The following is an 18,928-nucleotide window of genomic DNA, read 5'->3' as shown; positions in this document are numbered from 1 at the left end:
GACATCATTGTTTCAGATGTTTTCTGACCATATCTACTACAATAAAACAGTTATTTTTTTTATGCTTAGGTAATAAAATGAACTCAAGGCAGGCAAAGGCCATGTCTGCCTTATTCATCGTTGTATTCCCAGAACCAAACCTAGTGCCTGGTTTGTACAAAGTGCTCAATGAGTAACTTAAGAATAAATGAATTAGGGCCGGGCGCTGTGGCTCACGCCTGTAATCCTAGCTCTTGGGAGGCCGAGGCGGGCGGATTGCTCAAGGTCAGGAGTTCAAAACCAGCCTGAGCAAGAGCGAGACCCCGTCTCTACAAAAAAAAAAAAAAAAAAAAAAAAAAAAAAAAGAATAAATGAATTAGTATATGAAAAGCATTATGTATTTTAAGAAGTGAAAATAATGCCTTGGTAACTATCAATAATGCCTGGAACACTGAAGGTGATGAATGTTTTAGTGCTGCCTTATAACGTGACTTTAACAGGTACAGAGACATGTATGACCTTGATTCATATTTCAGATATCCATGAGGCAAGGAATTTCTCCCCAAGGATAAAAGTCTTGGATAAGGAATTGTTGTTCATCGTACCAGGCAACCAACAATTAGCAATGGTCCAATATTCAGTTAAAATAGGTAGATGGGACCGACTGTTGGCCAGGGCATCCTCTATTGCTGAGAGGACTACTGGGGTTTGGCCAGTAGTGCTGACCATGGATCCTACCCTGAATGTTGGATAGGTACAAGCTAGGACATGTAAAACACCAGCTCTCCAGTGGGCACTATCATGTGTGATAGTGCCACTACCATACATAAAGTGTACAGATTCCCTTGAATGGCAAGGGACTCCCAGTGAGCAACAGGTATGGGGTAAGAGTGACCTACTCTAGTACCATTGTATCTTGTAGAAGATTGGGGACAGGGAAGTCCTTTCTTCCTGTAGGCAGGATATGCTGGAGGGCCAGGCTTGGCTTTGTGCTGTAAGTATCATTTCCATTTCCAGTAAGGAGGCCTCTGTGGCTGTGCTGACCCTGTGATGCTGCCACACCATGACCCAAAGTATAGTGGCAGTTGAGTAAAAACTGGTCTGATAAAGCTGGCTAAAGCCTGGGCTCAGACCTATGAAAGCTCCCATTCATTTGGAGTCCAGAGGACCTCAAAATGCAGCCAGAGTTGCTGCTTTAATTGTGTGTAGTACGGAGCTGAGGAGCTCCATGTACTGAAGCCCATGAGTGATTTTTGGCCATCACAGGTGGTTCAGAGACTTCAGGAGGCTTGAGAGGAGGTTGCTGATGTCTCCATATGGAAGGAGTTGTGTGTGTGTATGTGTGTGTGTGTGTGTGTGTGTGTGTGTGTGTGTGTGTGTGTAGAGGGAATTAATGAGATTGCCTATTGCATCTGACAGATTTTAGAGCCTTTTGTTGCAGGGGGCAACAAAAGTCAGCTGATTTGTGAGTAACAGTATAAATGGGCTTAGGTAAAAGTTGTGATTGGGAAATATGTTGTCTCCATAACCCAAATAGAACCAGTAAGTGTTGAGCCTGCTTTAAAGCAGTGGGTGCCAGTAAGATGAAGAGTTGATTCTTTACTGAATTGGGTATAGGTCATTTCTTGCCCGACCAAATAATGCCCAGAAACTTTACCAAAGTAGTGGAGTCTTGAATCTTATGGGATACAGTGGCTCAGTCCAAGTTGGAAAATTTCTGTGACAAATGTTTGTGTATTCTGTGTGAGAGTGTACTTTAAATATCCTCATAGAAGGATGCCATTGCTGTGATGTCCTACTGTGTTCCTAGAGAAAATTGTGTAATATGTGCTTAAGTTCTTGCCTCGGAAGACTGAGAGTGTCAGCAGGGCTATTGAAATACCCCATGGGGGGAAGCAAAGGTATATCTTGTTACTTCAAAGGTGAGGGAAAATTGTGGCCAAAAGTCTGCCAAAATAGGCACAGAAGAGGATATATCAGCCAAATCTTAACAACAAAATACTTTCCAGTTGCTAATGGATGGTCAGTAATGTCGATGATTTTAGGTGTGGTGACCTTACTGGGGGTGCCATGGTATTAAGGTTGTGGTCAATCACTCTTAGGCATCATCTGTTTCCACCAGGTTTGAATACTGGCCAATTGGGCTATTAAAGAGGGAGACTATAGGAACAATGACCATTCCTTCAGTAAGTCTTATACAATGGTTCCTAATTCTTGTGTTTCAAAGTATGTTGGGCTGTATTAACTATTTTAACCAGGTGGAAGGGGGTATGGATAAGGTCTATGGGACTTCATTTTGTGAACCTACGGTAAGTGTTCAAGACTTAATTTTATTCCATTTTATTACTCATTGGATCAGGGCATCCATGCTACATATAGGATATTTTATGGCAGTAAGTGCTATGACCATGTGGAATTTAGGTAAGGTAATAGTTCTGATGGTTAAGGTGAGGCACACAAATTTTCCCTGTATTTTGTGTCTTATAATTCCCTAAGAGTGTAGGGATACCCTGTTTAAATTTCATGGGATCCCAGGTTTAGCTCTAACTTGAGCCTGGTATTGATTAAGGCCATGAAGATTTGTTAATTTTAAGGAGACCAATGAACTACCAGAGAGGTATAGGGGCAATTGTCCCCAGGTGGTGGCTGGTACCCAGGGGAGATACTGAGTCCCTAGCAGGCTTGTGGTGGTTGCTATTGCCTAAAATCAGGATAGCGGGTAATGGGTCCCCAGGGTGGCAGAGACGTGGGGAGTCATGGAGACCTGGACCCACCTTGCTGTATGTCTAATGTGGCCTGACATTGGGGGATGTAGCTGCCCCATAGGCTGCTGTAATAAAGCATGTAATTCTTTAAGAGTTGTTCAGTATTCAAGATCAAATGATTTGGGAAACCCAGATTTTAGAGTTTCAATACCAGGTTTTTCAATGGAATTTTGGTTTTATGGAAGTCGATTGTCTGGAGATCCCTTACAAGTGCATACTACTGCCTCCTTCATAACTCTTATTCTCATGATTATCATTGGTAGGCAAACATTGAATTGGGTTTTATCTTGTTCTTCATGGGAAACTAATAACTCTGGGCTGTAAAATGCTTCCTTAATATTTGCAACCTGGCTAATAAGGGGACGTAAGACTGCCTGATAATTTGAGAGTGCCCTTATTAAAAATAATTGTCTTGTATCAGCATCAAAGGCCTTGTTTGGGGCTAGTAAGGGCCTCTGATTCATTGGGCTATTCAGCAAAATAATAACAAACCTATCACACCAGACTAATTTTTCTCAGTAGCTGTTATCCTTCCTCCCAGGGTTTCCAACTAATGAAGGCACGAGCATGTGCGTGAGCATTTGCAGTGGTAGCCATGAGATGGGCCATTTTCTGTGTCATGAACATCCAGTGGATGAGAGGGAAGACAGGAAGATGAGCTCTCAAGTGCTGCAGAAGGCATGCATTTTGGCCCCTTTTTGATAGATTAAATTCTTTTTAAAATAATTATTAATTTTGAGATCACAAAATACGCCTACCAATTGGCTCATCTCAACAGATGTTAAAGTTAATTCCCAACTAGTGTAATAGAGACACAAAAGGCAATTGGCTCCTTGTTCATCTTTCTGTTGAATAAATTATTTTAGTAAATTTTCAGTCAGCTCAAATCATAGACCTTTGTTTCCATTTCTGCTGCTTCTACCTGAATAAATGTTTTTCGAGTAGTTATAAGAAATGTTTCAGGGAAGATCCTTTCCTGTCCTATTTTTAAGGATTCTCTATCCAGTGAATCCCAGTCCATGTGGTCAGGGTCAGGAATTTGACCCCCATATATACCCACCCCACAATATCCCCTGTTGCGAAGCCTTTGGGACCCCTGCTCCTAGTGGAGCTGGAGTGCCCACTCAGTGTGCCAATGGGTGGTGGCACCTGGAGTCCTTGATAATCACTTTCTCAATTTTCCAATAAATTTATAGCTTACTCTGGCCCTTTGAGGGAACTGGGGTAAAACACTCTGGTCCACTTTTCATTCGGGTCTGTGCCTTGGGGAAGCAGGGATTTCTTCCTCTATAATGCTGAGGACACAGGATCTTTTCTTGTGACAGAAAGCAGAAGCAAAGCAGCAACAACAGCACAGGCACTTGAGGACTCACAGAGTCCTGGTGAGCCAGGGGCCCTCGGGCTTTGTACCTCAATGCACTGCATATTAGTTGTTCTTCCTTACCTAAGTGACATTGCTCGATACCAGTTTTTCCCTGCGAGCTCTGTAGAACAGGGTCAACACCCAGTTGGTGCACACAACAATGATCAGAGGGCAAAGGTTGTTCCCTGAGCCTAGAGTCAGTCTCGGTTTATGCTGGAATCAAGAGAGATTCAATCTGAATCATATGTCTCCATCTGGGCCATGACATACTACCCAGGGCAACTTTAAGGAGGTCACCAATCCTATTTAGGGACTGTCCCTAAATACCAGTTATCGAAGCTTCTGATTTAGGGCAGTTAAATCTATAACAGAGTCTCAATAGGACTTGGCAAATGCAGCACAAACTAACACAGTTCAAAGAGTGTGCTGGCCAGCAAGCAGCAGCTCCACGTGTGCACGTGTGCCAACAGGCAGCAGAACTGCTAGCAAGCAAAAAGCAAGAGAAGAAAGGCCCCCAGGTGCCCATTAACAGGTGGTGGTAGTCATTGCCTAGACCATCCTGCTCATGGTGCCTATTGTCTTGTGGTTGCCCACAGGGGATGGGATCAATCCCTCACCCTAAATTGGCAAGGCTGTCAAGACTGATGTGTCACATTCACCAAGAGAGTATGAAAAAATACATTATTATATATTGAGACTTTCTGGAGAGAGCAGGGTGGGCACCGAAGTGGTCTGAAATAACTTGAGTGAAACAAGGAATAAGTGGCTTTGGTTTTTACTATGGTTTGGGGGCAGAGGCAAAATGAGTGTTTCTGTGCATGGCCAGGATTTTTGTGTGGTTTGAATGTCTCTGCTGGCACCAAGGGAGAGAACACCTGGGCTTCCTTATCAGCTGCCCAGTGTGGAGCAGAGGAAGACAGGTGGGCCTGGCAAACATCAGAAAAGGAGTCAGACTTTTTAAGACACTGACACAACATGCTTTACAAAATTCTAATTTTGGTTTGAAAGCTCAAATCGTATCATTGGCTACAAATATTGTCAGGTGTTTTCCTAGAAGTGACAGTCTCTGTTTTTGAAGGTGTATGCCAATTACATGTGTCTGAATAACCTTGGTGTTTTAGTCATCCTTTCAAGGAAAGATGATGTACTACAGACAATGTAGTTGGGGCAGCTTGCAGCTTGACAACAGAAGTGCTTTTCTTTGTAGTGATCACAGTACTCGGAGGTGCAGCCCAAGTGCTCTGTGCTTGTTTCCCATGTCCCCACACAGACTAAAGATATAACAAGTAAAAAGATGTTTACTCAGACAAGAAGATTTAATGAAATTCATCCTGTTTATCCTTCATAAAGGAAATTTGTAGAGAAACTGGGATTTTGCTTTACCATGAGTGAATGTTGGTGAAGAATGCAGTGACTTCTGATATAGTTTTGGGGCACAGACTTGGTTCCAGCTAAGATGCCAGTGGTTTTATCTAAAGTTGCTTCTGCACAATGAAAGTGTCAACTCAGTGAAAAGAACAAATAATGTCTCAGTATTATTATGAAAAGAGTTTTGACCACACAGCCTCCTTAAACGTTATCTCAGGAACCACCAGCCTCCTTTTCCAGATGTTTGCATTCCACACTTTGAACACTGCTGGATGAGATCAACACCAAGTGTCAGAGAAGCATGCTTTCCATTCCCAGAGGCTGTTGTGCAAGGGCACTATCACAGGGGTTATAGTGGTGAAAAATTAGAACCAATAATTTAATCTACTATGATGGGTGTTTTACCAATCTCAGCTTGTCTCTAACTGAACTTACTTAATTTATATTCTGTTCTGGGCTCTGTTTTGGGAAATTAATAATAAGCAACAAATACAACATGGCTCCTAATGTGTTTCCAGACCAGTAAAGGCTGAACACACTGCAATAAAATCATAAAGCACTTTTTACTGAGTTCTATTATAGAAACATGTGCAATGTGCTAAGGGAACCTAGTAACTAAAGCTCTGTGGGTTCAGAAAAGACTGCCTAGGGATATAATGTTTGGTCTGAGTCCTGAAGGATGAGTGCAAGTAGTTTAGGTGGAGAAAGAGGATAGATGCTTCAGGCTGAGGAAGTGACATGTGTCATGACATGAAGGCTACAAAGAGTGAGACCTGCTGACATTTCTGCAAAACCAGGTACAACTCTAGCTTCTGTGATTCTCCCAGAGACTCTTCTAATCACTCCAGTTCCCAGCCTGAGGCCTATGCCCACCCTTACCTTCTCCTCTTTGGCCAGCCATTTATTCACTCAGCAAAATTATATCAAGCACCTGTTAAGCATTTTTACTGAGTTGCATCTTACTTGGGGGTGAGTCTCAAAAGTATGATGTGGAAAAGGTGGGAAATTATACAGAGTCACAATGACCCTTGGAATTTCCTTAGATCACCCATAAAATACAATATATGTGGTTTTGTGAAGACACAAAAACTCGGTTTTGGGTCCATATTGCATGTCACAAAGGACATATACAAGTGAGACCTCCAGAGAGACCTGATGTGAAGTGCTCACACCCTGAGAAGCACAGAGGAGCTGAGACCAAGTGAGGCATCATAATGTCATGGCTTCTGGCTGTTGGAGGAGGAGATGAGCCTGTGTGTCCTTCCCTCTCTTTCTCCCATAGGTGAATCTGTAGATTAAATGATGCAACTCCCTCCTCTTTTGTCCCTGGTTGGTTGGCATTCATCATTTCCTTTCTACCCCTGTGTCCCCACCCACCCTGGGTTCCTGGATTGCTGTCAGGACAGCAGTCTCTCACTCTGGTGTCTGCACATTCCCCATCTTTGGCACTAGAGTCGGGTGAAGCTGCTGAAACCTCCTCCGTGAAAGGCCTTTCCTGTGGTCCCCTATAGCCAACTGGACTCTCAGCACAAACAACTTTGTACTGTATTTTTTTCTGTCTCCAACTTCTTTCCCTAACCAGAATGTGAGTTCTTTCAAGGTAAAAAAATTACCTTTTCTCCCCTTGGTGTGATCAGACTCTACCCATAGTGGGTCCCCCATGAATTCCAGTCCTTTTAGATGATGATGAAGATGACACTGAGGTGCACATTTTATCCATTGCCTGCAACTCGATGTGCACTTGGTGTTTTTTCTCTTGTGTACCCTCAGCTCCTCCTTCTCTCTGCCTTGAGATAATTATTTGATAATAATTACTCCTTTGTGATCTCTTCACCCATAAAACCTAAAGCTGTCAATCATTTCATCTTTTGTGATCTTTTCTTCAAACCTGATTCTCTTAAAGACCCCAAAGAAAGTACAGCCAGTTGGTAAGCACTAGTAAGGTGGTTCTCCAGCATGGGCATACTCACTCTCTGCGGAGTGAAGGCCTTCCCTATGCAGCAACAGAGTGAGGAATGAAACACCACAGGCATTAGGGGAGCTTTTTTACAGCCTAGTCCAGATGTGTGAACGAGTAGCGCATCCATATAACACTGCCAAGTGTGAGTTTAATAAATGTTTCTCATTATTTGTGCCTAACTTCCTTCAAAGAAGAATTTAGGCTAGTTTACAAGAAAAAATAAATTAACCATGAGACAAAAAAAAAAAGAAAAAAAGCAAAGAGAAAAAAGTTTATCCTTGTAAAATGGAAAAAGGTTAATGCAAAAATGCACACTGTGAAAACCTATGTACTTGTCAAGACAGGCCATTTATTTGGCTCTTGGCTTTTCTCGCAAGGCCCTGTAGTGAGAACTATCACCACATCACTATGCCCTGTGGTAAGAAACAATCTGTTGATTGAAAGCAGCACAATTTCTATTACAGAGCCCAGAGAGAAACTTCTCCCAAGGATTTCCATAAGGAAAACCCATATACTAACAATGACCTTGACAATTATCTTACAATAGATGCAGTAGTAGTTTCATAGAGCTGTTTCTTATAATGTCACCAAATATAGCCTTGGAGAGGGAGTAGGGTGCCTTAGAGAAGGAGCTTCCTTTGAGCCCTTGGAAGCAGAGAAGAGGGCCCTCAACCAGCCCATGGCAGGGCAGGGCTAGGCCAGACCAGGATGGACAGGCAGGGTTGGCTGGGCAGGATAGAGAAGACCATGAGCTGGATTGAGCTGGGCTTGGCTGGGCAAAGCAGAGTTGAGCAGGAGTAGACAGTATGAGGCAGAACAAGGCAGAGAAGGACTGGGCAGGGATGTCTGGACTGGGCACAAGTCAGCAGAACAGGGCAGGACTCAGGAGGACTGGGCAGACCAGGGCAGAACTGGGCAGGGCTGCGAGGGCCAGGTCGAGCAGGGCTGGGCAGGACTGGAGAAGGCTGGGCAGGTCTGGGCAGGGAGCAAGGCATAGCAGGATAGCATCTTGGACTCTGGAAGGAGTTGCTGAAGAAAGGAGAATGTCCTCTGTTCCCAGAAGTCCTAGAAACTGCAACCGCAGAAATTATCCTGCTCAGTTAGCAGGAGGCTGGAGGCAGCCTGCCTGTTTCACTGTGGATTATGAACCCTGGCCAGGAGAGCACGGACTCAGAGACCTCCCTTAAGGACACTGTAGGAGTGGCTCAATCATCTTGGGCTGAACACAACAGTGAAGACCTTGTGGGTCTAATATATCCTGTCTTGAAGGCCCTTCTTCTCTGGAAAACTCCTTGTGCTTCAAGGCTCAACACAAATGGCACGCCCTCTGTGACACCTTCCCAGTGCTTCAGCTCTGCAATGCTCTGACCCCTCACCTACACCCACTGTGAGTCACCACTAATTGACACCTGTGCCATTCCTGGTGCTAATTGACATTCCACTCCTTTCTCTGCTCCTCATTTGTCATGAGTGAGAGTGATGTGACTTGAATGGCCTCTGCTTTGGCACATCTCATATAAATAACAAACTATTTGCAATATACTTCACAATGAGCATGTCCAGACACTTCCACTGGGAACCACTCTCATAGGCTGAGATGGGTTTGGCTGTAGCCTCAGAGAACAGAGGGGGAAGAGGCTTGAGGAGGAAACCGAGGCCCTGAGAGGATAATTGACTTACCCAAAGCCACTCAGAGAATTAGGAGGAGAATCTAAGCAAATATCTTCTCACTCTTGGTCTGGTGGTGTTTCCTGGAGTACTTTTTAAAATGATGTGACTTGATATCTCAGACACTCTGGGTTAATGACTCTGAAACCAACTCTCTCAAAAGAATGGGTCAGTAACTCCCAGGATTTAGAGATTTCTAGAAACTTTTCTGAAATATTACTGCCCAGCCTAAACTCATGACTTCTTTCCCCTTTGGTCTTGTGGCATTCCCAGAGGTTTCCTCTCCTTTCAATGGTTTTTCCAGGAAACTATAGGAGCCCCCAAAGCAGAACGAGAATTGCAAATAAATACCCTCAGATCAGTTTGGTGGGAAGAACGTGGGCACTGGAGTCAGACAGACCTGGGCTTGAATCCCAGTTTGATAGCACGAGCAAGTCATTCATCACCCTATGTCTCAGTTTTCTCACCTATAAACTGGAGATAAGCATATTTACTGTAAGGACTGTCATGAAGGTTATGAGATAATGAATATAAAATATCTAGCACAGAGTAGGTGCTCAAAAGACAGATGTTTTATCTTTCTTTTTAAATGAGTCCCCAGATGTCATTTAGTGCAGCCTGTTCCTGCCTGGGAGGTAGTCCCGAACAGCATGTTGGTTAGGAATGTAGACTCTGTGGTCAGACTCCAGACCCTGTACAGCTTTGCTGCCACTTACAGGCTGTTGATTTGTGTGGGTGAGCCTCAGTTTCCTCAGTGTGCCTACCTCACATAACCATGGTGAAGATTAAACAGAATCCTGTAAGCAAATGGTTTGATAGATCAGTGCCTGGTACCAATCAATGCAAGCTCTTATTGGCAGGATTGTCACCCACCAGAATACTTTAGATGATAAGGAGAATCTTCCCGAGACTAGGGCTCCTACAACAGACCAGCCACATTGTCTGGGACAGAGCTCTCTGGCCAGGCCTAGATGTGGATGCCTCCTGCATCTCTGGACTTGTTCTCTGAGAGCCACTGTGACAATGCAGGGGGCCTCATGATAGCTGCCTCTCCCACCTGGGGTGTCCAGTAAACATGCACAGCCCTGTGGCTATAAAGGGCTCAGAGACATGTCTAAAAACTGTGTGTGTAACACGTTAAACCAAGCACAGGGTTCCTCTCTCCACTGGCCCCCTCTACTCAGGGCCTCCTTAACCAGAGCTGCCTGAGGCCAAGGTCCCAGAGTCACCCTGTTGGCCTGCCTCTGATTAGCATTGCAGATTTCTCAAGCCAGGACCTGCCTAATCCCAGCTTGAAGCTCTAACCAGATAAACATTTAATGAGCCTGGAGCACTGGGGACTCTGTCCTGGGGATGTTAGGAGGGAGAGGGCAGCCCCCAGGTCAGGGCAGGGGCTGGAGAAGCAGTTGATGTTGGGAACTGTGGGCTCTGCACCCCCCACCCACCGACTGGCTCCCAAGTCTGGGCTGCCAGGTAGGCTCTATATGGGTGAGCATAGGGCTGACTCACTGACTCCCAGAGCTGTGGCTTTAGCTCTCATCAAGTCACTGATGGCCCTTGCTAAGGCAGGGCCTATGATATTACTGGGGAGCTCCTGGGAGGGCTGGACTGATGGGGCAGGAAGGGTCCCTCCCTTGGGAGCAGCCTCTTTGGCAGATCCCCAGGGAAGGTCAGAGCAGCAACACTGCACTTCCTCTCCCCTGTGGTCCTGTGCCTGGCAGGCCCCAGGTCTCTGGGGTGACTCTGAAGGATGATGATCACCTAGACATAGGCCTCAAAAGAGGGCATCTCTAGGGCCCCATGGGAACAGCAAAATGAAACCATTACTTTGGAAACCATTTTTGTATGTATCATGTCATGCATGTTGAGTTCCCTAGTATGCCCAGCAGGTGGGGGGACTGAGGCCTAGAAGGGATGAGCCAAGTGTTTGAAGTTGCTGAGTGAGTCAGGCAAGGCCAAGACTAGAACTAGAATGGAAGTGTGATGGTTGCAGTTTGCACTCTTCCTGAGGGAGCAGCTGCCCTGACTGCCTCACAGGACTCTTCTGGTCCTGGGAAGGTCCGCAGAGAGGCCCTAAAGGCAGAGGGACCCAGATGTGGGCACCTGTGACATCAGTGTCGGGCAGTCGGGACAGAGGAGCAGGAACCCGTTTGGCCAGGCAGCTTGAGTGACCCCGCTGCCAGTGACCAGTGACTGGTCACTTTGGCCAGTGACCCCGCGGAGCCAGTTTCTTCCCCTGAGGAGAGGGTAGGAAGAGCCCTGCTCCCCATCTGTCCTGGGATTATCATAAGGAATAAATGAAATGAGATGGGCATGGAAGTGTTTTGTACATTGTAAATAGTTATAAAAATGAATAGCATAATTAACAGAGTCAAGCTGGAAGGAAGCAGGGTGGGGGCAGTGATAGTGGAAGACACAAGGATAAGACAGAGAGCTTTAGGATGGGACTGGTTTTCTCTCCTTATCTCTCTCCATCTTCCCTGACAGGCTGTCTTCTCTTCCTGTGTGGAATGTGCTGACCTAATTTTTTGATCTGGAAGCCTCAAGACCAGCTTTAAGATGAAAATGTTTTATGAGGCAAAACCCCAATGTAAATTCCAATTTTTCCCTGAATTTCAGATCTTATGCATGGTATTATGTTATTTAAATACTATTTTCTCTATTCCCAGGAATACAAATTAGGTATTTATCTGTTTGACACTATGCATTAAAGTAAAAACAATTTAATTTGGATGTGCTAGTATAATTTGTGCACAGATACCACTTAAAAATCATGTCCTAAAAATGTCAGACTTACCTTGAACAAGTTTTAGTGGAGATATATTGCAAAGAAATAGGAATAAATGCATTATATAGAAAGTTATAAAATACAGAAGCTGTAATCAATTGCAAATTTAGACTTTAATAAGGGAGAATGATCATGTGCGAGTAAATAATTATTTCAAATATAGTTATAATTGGGATTACATTTTGGCTCACACAACGTACTGTAAAATATGAGCTTTATGTAGCAAAGACATTTTGTCATCAGTTCCCAATATTTCTTTGATAATATTATTGGAGGAAAAAAGATCTTTGCCGATGACTGCTTGGAAAGATCTAAGGGAAGGGGTCAATATCATTAACTCTCACCTGAAGAAGGAACTGAAGCCCAGAGAACTTACGTAACCTTCCCAAGGTCACACTGAGAATCAAGGTCAGAGGGTAGTGTTCCCTAAGAGTACTGACTTTTGAGCTTGTGTGTTGGTCTCCAAAGTTTAAATGCTACATTTCACCATTAGTTTTATTTAGGAATGTCATCTACTGCTACAATCTCCTTTTTTTTTTCTTTTTTAACCTTATTTATTGTCTAAATGTGTTCTTTTTTACCTCCCATTAGTTTCAGATTATATTACAAGGAGACCCAGGGCTCTGGGAATGTGACTTGGTCCTGGCATGTGAGTGCCTGGTGGTAGAGGGGTTTCAGGGTGAATCAACAGGGTCCTGCAGCCTCAAGCCCCCTTTGTCTAGAACTGCTTTACTCTTGTTTGTCGTATAGTCCGATTTCAGAAGAAAATTGAATATGAAAAGAGGATCCCACTGCCCAAAAGAAGATATGAAAGCCACCATTGACAGGAAACCATCCTCCCTGCACTGCCAGGTGCAAGGTTGTGGGGTCACAGGTGAATGGCTCAGGGCCGGGGGCAGCTGGTGTAGCAGCTGAGTGGGAGGGTGCTCCCCAAACCCCACAAAGAATGGAACAGGAATGTTCTCACTCCAGGTGTGAATCTGGAGGAGCTGGGAGCACCTGCATCTCCCAGCTGCTTTGACAGGTTTTGTTTGGTTCAGAAAATGTGGAGCAGCAGCCAAGAGCTGCCTCAGAAATGAACAGGCTGTTTTCTGAAAATGGGACATTTGGTGTCCTTAAAGACAATATACCCCTAGCTCCCCATTTGGTACATTTACTCTGAAAGGGAGCAGTTCAGTGCTGAATGGAGGGTTTGGAGACCCATACCATGACCAGTCCCAAACTCCATCTTTATGGGCACAAATCTTTTCATTTTAGGATCTCAAAGCACCTTACCTGGCATTAAGGGTGATTAGTTCAGTTTTACAGAGAGAAAATAGAGACAAGATAGAACAGAGCCTGCTGGATGAGATAGTGAGTGAATGGTGAGTTGCAAATAAATCCTGGGGCTGAAGGAGAGCTTGATGGAATTTCTTCCTTTCCCTGGATTATAGAGCTCGGAAAGGCATGAGCCTTAGAATCTGAATTTCATTGCCCATGAAATAATCCTGAAGTGGGGCTTAGATGATTACCAAGAAGCCCAAAATATAAGCACATTCCACCTTCTGCATAATTCCTTATATAAAAAAATGGAAAATACACTGTGCTTCATTGCTTACCCATCAATACTTCTCCCACCCATTTACTGATAAGGCTTCAGCAAGAGATCCAGCACATATAGCTGTGAGGATAAGCAATAGACTCTGGAATATTAATACATAAAAGTAAAAGCTCAGAGTCCAAGAATTAGAGATTATATCATGAGAAGGGTGGGGCAGTGACAACTTTGTGTGGTGGTCATTTTATGTAGGTTATCTCATTTCATGTTCACAATATCCTTTAGAAGTAGGTATCATCATCTCCATTTTACAGGTGGAGAAAATGAGGCTTAGAGGGGTTATAGCTTATTCAAGGTCATATGCTAAAGAAGAAGAGTCGTCAGGATTTGAATCCAGGTCTAGTTGACTCCAACATCCATGTTCTTTTTATCCCACCATCCCTGAGTTCTGTTTTGAGGCTGAAGGTCTTTTTGTGCCAAATGCTTCCATTCACCAAAAGCAAGTAGCTTATGATTGAACTTTAAGCAAGTTATATTTGCCTTTTATAGCTATAGGTTTACCTGTGCAATGTGAACCAATGGGAAAAGAAAAATGTTCTAATAACATTCTGAATGTTAGCTTACAGACATGATACTTTGTCAAACTGTTTCAGTTTGAGGCTGAAGGTTAATGCTGTTAGAATTTTAAATATGGTTAGGAAAGACAATAACAACAAACAGATAAAATATTTTGGAATAAATTTAACCAGCAGTATGTGAATCTTATATGAAGAAAACCAAAAAACGCACCTGAGAGACACAGACTTGGACAAGTAAAAGCACATCCCTTTTTCTTGGATGGAATATTTTAATATGTTGGTTAATTTAATTTATAAATCTAATGTAATCTCAATAAAACTGATAACATACTTTTTCTTTTTTGCTGTAGGTGATAATGATGACAAGATGATAGTGAAAGTTCATATGGGAAAATAGTTATGAAACAGTGAAAAGAAAAAGCTGTTTTTCAGGTAGGAGGAGGTGGGTGAACAGAAAGACAAGTCTTAGATGATATTAAAACACACTACAAAGCCTCTATAATTGAAACAATACAGTGGACACACAAATAGACAAACTAATGGAATGAAATAGAAAGTTGAGAAACAAACAAATACATATATTAAATAAAAATTTAGTATATGATAAAGGTGGCATCTCAAATCACTGAGGAAAAGATAGATATTTTAATAAATAATGTGAGGCAACTAGATAGCCATAGTAAATGATAAAAATAGATGTATACAAACTCCAAATATATCAGAGGGAAAGTAGAATATCTACCTATGGTAGCATAAATGAGTTGCCATATTCTTTACCCCTAAAATAAGTAGAAAACTTGATGAAAATTGTTGTAGGAATCTGAAATCAACCAGAGGCTGACAAATAATGGAGAAGCATATATTTATGAAAAACTGCTAGAGCTCTGGGTAAGAACATTAGAGTCTGCAAACTACTTGCTAGGGCTACTATCATCTCCTTTCCCCACCCTCCTGCAAATCCTGACCCCTCCTCCTATAAATCTGTTGGCAAGAAATGTAACTTCACCATTGCAGAATTGGTCAGGGAAAACACCGGCTTTGCTGCCGAGGGCAGTGGACTCCATATGGGGAAGAGGGCAAAAACCTAGGGTGTTGTCAGTAAAAGTAACAAGCTCAGTGGAAAAGGAATAGGGAAAAACTATAACTCTGCTAATCCAAGGTTGTGATTTCAGGGAAAATTGGGCCAAATGGATCAGTCAAATACTTAACAGGGAGATCCTCAAAATTAGAGTCATAGAAGGTCTAGATAAGCCTCCACCATCTCTGACTGACCATGAGACTATGTGCATGCGCAGAGGAGACTCAAGAGAAAGAGAAAGTCAAGCAGACTTGAGAACTGATGAACTTTGAACTCTTGCCAACCTGTACCTAGATAAATCAGTGGAGTAGAGGATGGGCACCTTAAGGGACAAAGGCATTAGAGGACAACCTCCAGCTATATAATCCCTAGAAAGCCAGGTTTAAAAAAGTAAAGGAAAGAATAAAACAAGTGAGCAGAGCAATGCATTGGTGGGTACTTACCACAGAGCAGAGAGATTCTGCAACTTAAGTCTAGACAAGTTACCTCGCCTTCCCTGCTAAAAAACAACAACAACAACATAAACAAAAATAGAATCCAAGTTTGTCATAATATATTATCTAAAATGTCAAACTTCTAAGAAAAAACATGAGACATCCAGGAAAATAAGAAAGTGTGACTCATACTCAAGAAAAAAAAAGTCAACAGAAAATGAATTGTGTGTACCCAGAATGTTGATTTTAGCAAATAAACACTTCAAAGAGTTGTTATAAATATGTTCAAAGAATTAAAGGAAAATATGGTGGCAAAGACTCAACAAATAAAAAATCTCAAGAAAGAAAAGGAAACTATAAAAAGAACCAAATGAACTTTCCAGGATTGAAAAATACAATAATTTTCAATAATAGATTTGTGATAGCAGGAAAAAATCAATGAAATCAAAGATAGTTTAATAAATATATAGCATTCCATCCCAAAATGCATAACAAGAATCTAATCATGAGCGTAAACATTAAACAAACCCAAATGATGAGAACTTCTGTAAAATATATTTTTATAAAATTCTATAAAATAACTGACCTGTAATCTTCAAAAACATCAATGTCATAAAGACACTAAGGAACTGCTTTTTTATTAAAGAAGACTAAAGAAACAAGAAAACTAAACGTAGTATGTAATGATGGGCTGGATTCTTTTATGGAAGAAAAATTATTGTAAAGAAGTGGTCTTCAGCCATTTTGGCACCCGGGACTGGTTTCATGGAAGACAGTTTTTTCACAGGTGGGGGTGGGAGGAAGGCAGAGCTCTAGTGGTGATGCTAGCAATGGGGAGTGGCTGTAAATACAGATGTAAATACAGGTGAAGCTTCATGAAGCCCCTCTCACACACTGCTCACTTCCTGCTGTGAGGCCTGGTTCCTAAGTTTCATGGAAAACAATTTTTCCATGGATGGTGGAGGAAGCTCAGGGGGTGATGTGTGACCTGGTTTCTAACAGGCTGTGGTCTGGTGCCGGGCCATGGCCTGGGGGTTTGGGAACCACAGCTATAAAGGACATCATTGAGACAGTTGATGAAATTAGAAAATAATCTCTAGTTAGATAAAAATATATTAATGTTAAATTTCTTGAATTTGATTAACTCTACTATGGTTGTATAAAAAGCTATCCTGGTTCTTAGGAAAGATACATTGAAGTATTTTTTTTTTACCATTTAAGGTAAAGGGACATGAGATATTCATATATGTGCATATATATGTATATATAACCTACTCTCAAATGGTTCAGAAAAAAATTACTTCAAAGAGAAAGAGAAAACAAATATGGCAACATATTAAATATAATGTGGCGAAGGATAATATCCAACATTTTGTTAAGGCCTGGATTGTATTATGTATGAATTAGATTGCCTTTTAGTCAGAAATCATTACGTTTCTTTTTCTGTGGTTGCAATGTCTTTTCTGTTGTACAACTCAAAGAAAAATGTTCAAGTAGATTATTCTTTTTTATATTCCATCAGTTGCTCAAAATCATGACATAGTTTTTGCAGATTTCATATTGGGACTTTGCCTTTTTTGTATCTGCCCTCCCTCAACCCCATAGTGAAATTACAGATTGCTTTACATTTTCCGATAAGGGAAGAAACATATGACTTTTTGCCTTATTCTTTTTGCTACTCAGTCTCTCGTGTTTGGAATCCATTTCAAGTCTTCTTCAAGGACAATGTTTTCTTATTCTATGTTGAACCAGCTGCTTTGTATTTAGATGGTAAGTTTCTTGAGAATGTTTTGTTTTCCTTGGAGTATCAAAGAGTCTTCCTTTATTTACCCCCATGCTTTTGCATTTTTATCCTTCCTAATGTGTTTTTAAACTGTCTGCTCTAGGGTGCCCTTCTACAGCTCTTACTCCCACTCCTATTCTTTTTCTTTCTTAGAACCTTATTTCTTGAAGGTCTCAGTCTCCCTGATCCATTCTTCCTTGGTTGCTGGGCCTGTTCCACAGCTATCATCGTAGAACTTTCTTTTATATTGTTTCCTGGGCTGCATCCATTATTTCCTGGATCCTATATTTTCTTCTTTCTTTATTTCCATCCCTATTTTGTTAACACATGTCCTGATATAACTTTTTTTTTTTTTTTTTGAGACAGAGTCTCGCTTAATTGCCCAGGCTAGAGTGAGTGCCGTGGCATCAGCCTTGCTCACAGCAACCTCAAACTCCTGGGCTCAAGCAATGCTGCTGCCTCAGCCTCCCCAGTAGCTGGGACTACAGGCATGAGCCACCATGCCCGGCTAATTTTTTCTATATATATTAGTTGGCCAATGAATTTCTTTCTATTTATAGTAGAGACAGGGTCTCACTCTTGCTCAGGGTGGTTTCGAACTCCTGACCTTGAGCGATCCGCCCGTCTCAGCCTCCCAAAGTGCTGGGATTACAGGCGTGAGCCACCGCGCCCGGCCTGATATAACTTTTAATAGAGGATATGTGAAATATAAACTTTCCAACTTTTAGTTTGTATTAAAATACTTCCCTTTTCTTCTTTCACACTTAATTATCAATGACCTGGTTATAAATTCTAGATTAAAATTTTTTTTGCCCTCAGCCTTTGAGGTATTCTTTCATTATATTTTGTCATCCCGTGTTGCTGATGAGAAATACAGTGTCAATCTGCAGTTTTTTCCCTTTGGTAGGGAGCCTTTTTTCTTCCTCTGCATATTTTTATTAGTTTCTATTTAGGTGTGGTGCTCATGCATCCAGACATGGGTCAGTGTCTTTCATCCTCCTTGGCACTGTTTTCTCATGTAGGAACCCTCTCAACTGAATGTAAAACTTCTGAATTTACCACCATGTCTCTGTTCTCTCGTATTTTGCATCTGTCTTTTTGTTCTACATTCTAAAAGTAGTCCTTGATTTTATCTTCTAATAATTCTATTTACTGATTCTTACTTTGGGAAAATTATATTTTTTAATTTCCAAGAGATCTTTATTGTTTTCTGATATTTATAAAATGGCACCTTGATCTCATTTTGTTGGTGCGGTATTTTCTTGAATTCTACTGGTGGCATTTTCTCTTAATGTTTCTTCATGATGCTGCAGGTTTTGTTTGTTCAGTCACTTTTTTTGATTGAGGCTGGGGAGCAGTTGACTGGGAACACTCTGCACTTGGCTGGGCTTCTTGACTGACAGCTTTCCTTAAGGTGTGGGGACAGGGAGGCTTTGTCCTGGGGGACAAAAGGCCCACATGTTACACAGACCCCCAAAGGAAAGGCTCATGTCTTCCCCAGATAGTTTGTTTTAATTCATTAGACAAAGAGTCTTTTTTATTATTATTATTCTTTGCACAGGGCAAATGGCTAGCACCCAGTATTCTGCTTATGAGAGTGGGGGTAAATTATTCCATAAACATACCT

Source organism: Microcebus murinus, chromosome 3, assembly GCF_040939455.1.
Source record: "Microcebus murinus isolate Inina chromosome 3, M.murinus_Inina_mat1.0, whole genome shotgun sequence".
Lineage (NCBI taxonomy): Eukaryota > Metazoa > Chordata > Mammalia > Primates > Cheirogaleidae > Microcebus > Microcebus murinus.
This window is presented reverse-complemented; position numbering follows the sequence as displayed.